At 32.1% G+C, this 9,177-nt stretch overlaps 1 protein-coding gene across 5 annotated transcripts in view; it reads left to right on the top strand.

Annotated features, from left to right (window-relative positions):
* Nucleotides 1–2,065, top strand: part of LOC134259729 (bromodomain-containing protein DDB_G0280777-like) — a 5,826-nt gene extending 3,761 nt beyond the window's left edge. For all 5 annotated transcript variants that reach the window (XM_062742327.1, XM_062742325.1, XM_062742326.1 and 2 more), the window contains one exon: nt 1–2,065. This exon is cut by the window's left edge. The gene's annotated coding sequence lies outside the window, so the exon portion shown is untranslated.
* Nucleotides 2,066–9,177: the final 7,112 nt, after the last annotated feature.

The following is a 9,177-nucleotide window of genomic DNA, read 5'->3' as shown; positions in this document are numbered from 1 at the left end:
TGCATGTTTTAAAAATTTTCTTCTCAAGAACCACTGTGCTAGGAAAGATGAAACTTATATGGAAGCATCCTCAGGTAGTGTAGATTCAAGTTTGTTCAAATCATCACCCCCGGGGGTAGGGCGGGGCTACAATGGCCGACCAAAGTTTAACATAGAAATATACAGGAAAATTCTTTAAAAATCTCCTTCTCAAGAACCACTGTGCCAGGAAAGATGAAACTTATATAGAAGCATCCTCAGGTAGTGTAGATTCAAGTTTGTTCAAATCATGACCCCCCGGGGGTAGGGCGGGGCCACAATGGTCGACCAAAGTTTTACATTGAAATATATAGGAAAATTCTTTAAAAATCTTCTCAAGAACCACTGTGCCAGGAAAGATGAAACTTATATGGAAGCATCCTCAGGTAGTGTAGATTCAAGTTTGTTCAAATCATGACCCCTGGGGGTAGGGAGGGGCCACAATGACCGACCAAAGTTTTACAAAGAAATATATAGCACAAATCTTTTAAAATCTTCTTCTCAAGAATAACAAAGCCATGATTGATCATATTTGTATGGAAGCATCCTCAGGTAGTGTAGATTCAAATTTATTCAAATCATGACCCTTGGGGCTAGGGCGGGGCCACAATGGCCGACCAAAGTTTTACATAGAAATATATAGGAAAATTCTTTAAAAATCTTCTTCTCAAGAATAACAAAGCCATAATTGATCATATTTATATGGAAGCATCCTTGGGTAGTGTCGATTCAAGTTTGTTCAAATCATGACCCCTGGGGGTAGGGAAGGGGCCACAATGGCCGACCAAAGTTTTAGAAAGAAATATGTAGGAAAATTCTTTAAAAATCATCTTCTCAAGAATAGCAAAACCATAACTGGTCAAAGGTTTACTTTTGGATTTAAACTTTTCAATAATAAAACCAATTTCTACTTTTTCCCTAGCCACAGTGCTCAGGTGAGCGATGTGGCCCATGGGCCTCTTGTTTGCTTTACATATTAATGGATGTCTGTGAATTTGTTTTATCTTAGATATAGTATCTTTCTGACTTTCTTTCTGGTTTGTTGAAGAAACTGCATTTTGTTACTAAACAATATCTTACTTTATGAAAATACCAATGTAGAAAAATATCAGAGAGATTTCTTATTTTTAAATTATCACTGTATGCTTATTGCAGGATTCTTGTTGTGGGTGCTAGTTTTTGTACTAAAGTTATTGTCTGGTAATGCTACACTTTGTTTTATAATGACTATTTATTATATTTCAGATTAATTTTTTAAGTGTGAATTAGAAAGTGAAATAATTGTATTCATTAAAATCTTGATCTGGGTTCAAAGTTTGTCAGAAAAAATTCTATCCAGATCATAAAAAAGTACAAAGAATATGGCAGAGACATAAATATAAAACATAAATGTTATTTATGTCTCTGAATATGGCTAATTTTTTTTAAATATAGTCTTAAAATTCAGAGAAAGAATTCATCTGTCCATATTTTCAAATGAGAAAAAAATCATTTTGTTTTAAAAAAAAAAAACTTTTGATGAGTTTAATAATTCTTTTAAAAATAATTATTTTTTTCTGTATAAATCTGGCCTTGTGTACAAATGTAGTTATTAGAAAATGTAAACCAAAGAAACTTTTTATTGCTGGCAGAAAGATAATTAATTCTCCTCAAATTAAGTACTGTAAATCACTATTTATTCGCGAGAACTTTATTTTCGCGTAATTACGCGAGACAGTGTGCTCGCTAAAATTTAATTCTCGCGAATAATAGCATTCCTTATGATTATATAGAGCAATAACCACAATTCGTGAAAATTTTGTCTCGCTAATCAAGAGTCAATGACTATTTCGCGTAAATAAGGTGTCGCGAAATTTTAGTGATACACAGTAATCTATTTGAATGTTTATTTATGAGATTAATTGAGTTACTGCTTTGTGATGTATAGCTGTTGTTCCTTATCTTTGTGAGTCTCTTCGCAGATGGAGTGTATGTATGATTGTTAAAATTTATCTATTATAATTCATTTGTTTTATTTTCTATTGAAAATAAATGGTACTAAACTTTTTTTTAAACTGTTCGTTGAGGACTTTTCCAATCACTGATTCGTTATCTTGAATGTCCTTGCTAAACTGGTTTGATGATGCATTTTTTTTTTTATCAAATTTACTTTTTTGTTAGCTCTCATGAGCCAAAAGTTCAAGTGAGTTTTTGTGATTGCATTTTGGCGAGCACTAGCCATCTAGCTGCATGTCCTTATGTTTGTTTGTAAACTTTTCACATTTTCAACTTCTTCCTAAGGGCAAGATCTAGTAAATGAAAGGTGCCTACAGATTTCTTATATCTGATAAAACAAATTCTTCTAATTGATCCTTTACATATGTAACAAAGGTAAAATAAGGTGTATCGGGACTTAATGTTACTCAGGTGAGTTTTATGACCCATGGGTCTCTTGATTTATCCTGATTATTATCTTTAGAAGAAAAATGCCTTCAAACCCAACCAACCAGCCAAAATATTCGTTGTTTATTTACTTTTTAAAGTTCCAAAAATGAATTAAAACAGCTAGATGTTAAATAGGCCTTTAGACAATTTCTTAAAATTTCACAATTGTGAGAGTTTAACTATGATATTTATTATTTTTTGAAAGCATGTGCACTTTTAGCAATATGGGATGTTTGCATCTTGATTCCTTTATCAATATTTCAACTTTAAATTAAACCATGCATTACTTTCAAAAAATAACAATTATAATATACAGTTATTGACTGGGTATGAGGGCAACATATGATTTGTTGGACCTGAAGGTGAAAATGTTTCCCGAGGCCGCAGGGCGCGGGCAGATTTTTCACAGTCAGGTCCAACAAATCATATGTTGCAGGAATCCCAGTCTATAACTGTTTTGTTATACCCTTCACTGCTCACTTAAGATTGATCAATTTTATCAATACACGCTATACTATCAATTATTTTATATGGAAAATTATGGCTTCTTCAGTAAATATAAACATCAAGCTGAGAAAGAACAAAATCAATTATAAGTCTATTATATCACAAAAATTATTTATCACAAAACATACTCTTCCCTTCTACCTTACCTTGCTGTTAGCAACAACTCTTAATAGCTCTTAACTTCGGCTATTTTCGCGTCGCCGATATTGAACGATGATTATTAATTGTGACGTAACAGACAGGTGACGTTGCGGTCTAACAATTCTTATGTAAGACCGGTCAATAGTGAAATTGTTAGACCGACGTAATAAACATTTCTTTTGTTGGACTTTTTATTAGTAAGAAATATATAGAAGGATATTTATAAGGGTATAACAAACAACAATATATATACTATCTAGGCTTAGCAACGACATATCCCATCCCAGCAAGATTCTTCTTCGGAGAAGGCGCCGCGCCGCGCCAGTACAAAATTTCTATTCGCCACGAAAATGAGATTAGACCTAAGCAATGACACATACAAGCTTTGTCGTACAACGTATAGATATCATGTCAAAATTCATAATTTGTGTAAGTTTCAGGCATGTAGTATCAGGATAAGGGCTTACTCCACTTTTTTCAAAACATAACATTTTATATTATTAATTTTTTTCCACATGTTTACAGGCACCTGGGGTATTGCCCCCCCCCCTTCCATTTCTTTTACATAAGTCGAATATGAGATATTTAAAAACAGCTTATCAATAACATATAGTGCATTTTAGAATACAGAAATAGTTAAAAGCGTTCTCTACCTCATATTTAAAAAAATAAGTAAAAAAAAGGGGGAGGGGTCCCATACCCCCTGTCCTGTTAAATTGTTCATTGAAAGGCTGGTTGTATGGTTAAGGACATCCGATTCTCAGCCAGGAAGGATAACTCTTTGATTTATAATTTTATTCAAAAAGTCTCAAGTTATTCAGGTCAGAGGTATAAGTTAATGATACAATGAAGCGCATTGAAGTGGTAAAAATTTTCGTTTGGATAGAACGTTTGAGCTATTTTTAGTCACGCCCATTTCTTTAAAAATGAAAAATCGGTCAAATGATTCAATCGAATACCAGTAGAACAGGTATTCCACAAATATAGTAGCCAATCAAATTGACAGTCTACATAAACACCGAGTAAGCACGTGTTCGACTGATACATGTGTTATGCCAACTCCAATAAACGTGATAAAATCATAATTACAATGAAGCGCATTGAAGTGGTAAAATTTTCCGTTCGAATGGAACGTTTTGTAGGCCTTTCAACTGCCGCTAGGGGTCGGTGTTATGAACGATAACTCACTGCTGAAACTTGTTTAGAGCAGGTACGGGGTATCTAACTGTTTACACGCAAGGCAGTTTTTAGCATTTCCCAAGTGTTTCTTTGCTCTCAGTAGAATCCAGTGGTTTTAAAATTTAGCACCAATGTTAAACTTATTTACTGTATAGTTGCAGACACCGGTTTACTGCATATAATTAAAATTTTTAATTAAAATAAAAAGTGAAATCTACCCTCTTTCTCAGTTCTAACCTAATTAAATTTTTATACTCGGTCGTTCCCCTTCGTGCTTAGTAATACAAGTAAGATGATCAACTGCTGCATTTACTTGTAAAAATATATATATTTACACAGGAAGCGAAAAAGCGCGAACACAAAAAATATGACATTAAATTTTCTTCTTCATAATAATCGTCAAAGAGAGTTAAAACTATTGAATATAGTCTGTTCCCCATTCATTTGACCCTGTTATTTCAGGTAGAGTGAAGGCATTCTCTTTCTCTTGGTCAAAACTTTTTGTGTACAAAACAATGTAAGGAACCCTTTTGTGTATATAACAATACCAATGCTGAAGCAGCCTATATGTCATTCCTATAAACGATAACTCATAAATCGGCACTAAGTTGGTCATTTTTCACACCTGAGTTACCTGTCCTTAAACACAATATCGGAAAAGTCAATTATAAATGATTAAACTTTTTAATGATGTTATTAAAAGTATGCATAAGTTATTATCTTTTTTGATAATTTCATGTACCTATAAATCTATCTATACAATGTTTTTTACCATATGTGCAACTTGAAAAATTAGTTGAAAGGCCTACGTTTTGAGCTATCTTTAGAACGTTTATTGTCATCTTATGACACGCCCATTTCTTTAGAAATGAATAAAACGGTCAATGTGTTTATTCGAATACTTGTAGAACAGGTTTTCCATAAATATAATAGCCAATCAAATTGACGGTCTAAATAAACACCGAGTAAACACGTGTTCGACCGAAACACGTGTTGTGGTAACTTCAAAAGACATGATAAATTCAAAAACATGTACATATTCGTTGCAATTTGTGTTTTACAGAGGCGGGGAATCTCTAACTCTCTCTTCTGATTTTTTTAAAGCTCTATTTCAGTGTAACTCATAAGGCTTATCGCGAAGAATGGAGTGTCCTAAAACATTACGACGAATATTTCTTTCTCGTTTCTAAAAATATGGGCGTGTCATTATGTTATAATTGACGTTCAAAACATGACTCAGAACGTTTCATCCAAACGGAAAATTTTACCACTTCAATGCCCTTCATTGTATGTACAAATTCGTTGTAATGCGTCTTTTACAGAAGCGGGGACTCTATATATAGCTCTTTCTTATTTAAAAATCTTCATTTCAGTATAACTCATGTTGCTTATCGCGGAAAGTGGGGTGTCCTAAAACATGATGACGAATATTTCTTTTTCGTTTCTAAAGAAATGGGCGTGTCGTTCTGTTATAATTGACCTTCAAAACATGACTCAGAACGTTTCACCCAAATGGAAAATTTTACCACTTCAATGCGCTTCATTGTATACATAATCAGAAAATGGCAATGTGGGAAAAAGAAAAAAGAGAGAAAACACGTATGATACGTGTACAAAATGAAATAAATGAGGAGAAAAAATTATGGAGGATAGACTAAATCATATATTTTTAATATAAACATACAAAGTTTTTTAAGTGACATAGCATCTTGTTTTGTCATCAGTTGGGAAAATTTCAAAATATTTGGTCTAGTAAAGTAATATTCATTGATATACTTTTTCCTAATATTTGACAGTGCATTACGTTCGAGTATAAAATGGAATTCATCAGCAACATGTTTAGCATTACAAAGTGTACATAATCTTTCTTTTAATGGTATACATGCCCATCTTCCCAGCTCAACTGGTAGACGGTGATTAGTAGTTCGGAATTTGACAAGTATTTTTCTAAATTTTAATGGTAAAATATTTAAATAATTTTCACACTCAAAATTTGTTTTATACAAAGTGCCTTTAGAAGAACTATTAATATCAGAATGCCATTTTTGTATAAATTGATCTTGTAACCTTTGTTTAACAACAGAAGTAACCCAGTCTTAATTAGGATTACAATAAAATTGTTCATTCCAAATATGAGATAGACCACATGAGTCAAAAATACGATGGAGACAGTCAATCCAAGGATTCTTACCTATTTCAGATTGTGAGTTAGCAATTAAATATTGATATAATACACATGAAATTTTCTTATCTGTGATATTCAGTAACTTACACCAGAATGAGACTATTCTTGAATAAATAAGAACAGATAGTGGGAAACGCCCTGTTTCACCATAAACCATATAATTCGGGGTACTACTTTTCAAGTACAGTATATGTTTCAAATATTTCAAATGAACACGTTCAATAATATCTAGGTTTTCAAAACCCCAGATTTCACAGCCATAAAGTAACACTGGTAAAACTATTTATCGAACAAATCAAGTTGACATTCAACAGGGAGGTTAAATTGTCTTATGTTTCTGATAACACCATGCATACATTGCCTTTTGGAAATGCTCACAGAGGTGTTTCTTGGCTTTTAAAAAAGAGCCAGATCTTGAGAAAATGATACCAAGATATTTAGATTCTTTGACAGTTTCGAGACTCTTGTTATTATAGTAAAATACTCTTTTGAAAAAATTAATATTTTTGTTTTCTCAATATCTACTTGTAATTTCCACTCTGAGCAGTAGCTTTCAAATTCATTCAAAGCATTTTGTAAATCTTCTGGAGTTTCTGCTAAAATGATACGAAATAAAGCTTGAAATTGAAATCTTTTCTTGCAACAATTTTCATTTTATGCCTTTCAATGTGATTAAAGGTTCTTTGAAGTTTTATGAAACGATTATATTTGTACCTCATACAAGTTAAAAACTACATATTTAAAGAAATCGGATTTTTTAAACACATAGCTTTATAGTTACCGATATTATTAGCATGATATGAAAAAGAGAAGTGATTTATGGTGTTTTCTATGATAAGGAACATGTCATACACCTTGGATTATAAAATGATCGAAGGAAATAGGAGAAACTAAGTACTATATAGTAACTAACCGAATAAGTATAAATATATCATACACGTACAATTTTCTCCCAAAGCCTGAACACCTATAATTTTATTCATAAAACGTTTAAGTTGATCAATTTTCAATAAGAAAATATGTTGTAGGTAGTTCTATTCGCGGTTTTCCTGAAAAAAATTATTTTAGATTTACTCAATGTCCGATATAATACGAAGTTCTAAGAAACACTGTGGGTATAATACACATTATACTTTGAGAATTTAGCTCGACATCTTTATGACCATTACTCGATGTCTGATTTTCAGAACCAGAGGATTTTACTACCTTAATTAAATCATCGCATTGTCCCAAAAACAACAGGAATTTGTTAAATTAAAAACATTTTGAATTAAACAAAACTTTATTGAACTAAAGACATTTAACAGTGAACGTTGAAGTGATTTAAATAATTTTGAACGATCTTTCGAGTTTCGTCGTTTTCAAAAAATTGTGATTAGAACGCCAGAAAACAAGTTGTATGATCCATGGTCGTGAAGCTTTGCTGCCACATTATTATGATTCTGTATCCACACCCTATCTCCTTTGTTGAGTAAAAGATGTAGAGTCTGTCCAGATTGAGGATATGTCTTTGAATGTGAATACAGTATAGACATCTTTATCCCATTTTTAACTATCTTCAAATGCACAGAATTCGTTGGGTAACTCATAAGGGTGCTGGATATAGTGTAGAGACCGTCATATGGGGCCATGAATATCCCTGTCGTTGGATTATACGCTCCGCCCCAGTTAGTTAACACTTGATCATACTTTACAACCCCGTGGGCGCTTACTGTTGTAACCTTGGAAAGCTTTGCAGTAAATGCAACCACTGGTCTTTGGTGTGCTGAAAACAAATAATATATACATACATCCTTTGAAAGGAGGTGGGAAAAATTAAAACATATGAAAATAAAAATAAAAATGAAAAAGTAGCCACACTTAAAAAGCTATTTGGGGGGGGGGGGCAATATTACCTTCTGTTCACAGCCAAATTTTATTAATCTAATTATATTTAAATTACCTTGTTTTAACAATGCTTCAACAAAAACTTCCGAACACAACCAAATTTTATGAATCCATTTTTTTTTAAATTACCATAACTATGCATCAACAAAAATTGGGGATGGAATTTTTTTTTTTTAAAAAGATGAATGGTTTAACTGTTTAAAAATTCTATCCAGATCATAAAAAAGTACAAAGAATATGGCAGAGACATAAATATAAAACATAAATGTTATTTATGTCTCTGAATATGGCTAATTTTTTTTAAATATAGTCTTAAAATTCAGAGAAAGAATTCATCTGTCCATATTTTCAAATGAGAAAAAAATCATTTTGTTTTAAAAAAAAAAAAAACTTTTGATGAGTTTAATAATTCTTTTAAAAATAATTATTTTTTTCTGTATAAATCTGGCCTTGTGTACAAATGTAGTTATTAGAAAATGTAAACCAAAGAAACTTTTTATTGCTGGCAGAAAGATAATTAATTCTCCTCAAATTAAGTACTGTAAATCACTATTTATTCGCGAGAACTTTATTTTCGCGTAATTACGCGAGACAGTGTGCTCGCTAAAATTTAATTCTCGCGAATAATAGCATTCCTTATGATTATATAGAGCAATAACCACAATTCGTGAAAATTTTGTCTCGCTAATCAAGAGTCAATGACTATTTCGCGTAAATAAGGTGTCGCGAAATTTTAGTGATACACAGTAATCTATTTGAATGTTTATTTATGAGATTAATTGAGTTACTGCTTTGTGATGTATAGCTGTTGTTCCTTATCTTTGTGAGTCTCTTCG

Source organism: Saccostrea cucullata, unplaced genomic scaffold, assembly GCF_032062105.1.
Source record: "Saccostrea cucullata isolate Sc308-1 unplaced genomic scaffold, CSIRO_AGI_Scuc_v1 ctg12873, whole genome shotgun sequence".
NCBI lineage: Eukaryota > Metazoa > Mollusca > Bivalvia > Ostreida > Ostreidae > Saccostrea > Saccostrea cuccullata.
Note: the sequence above shows the minus strand (reverse complement) of the source record. Positions and strands in the feature narration are given on the sequence as shown.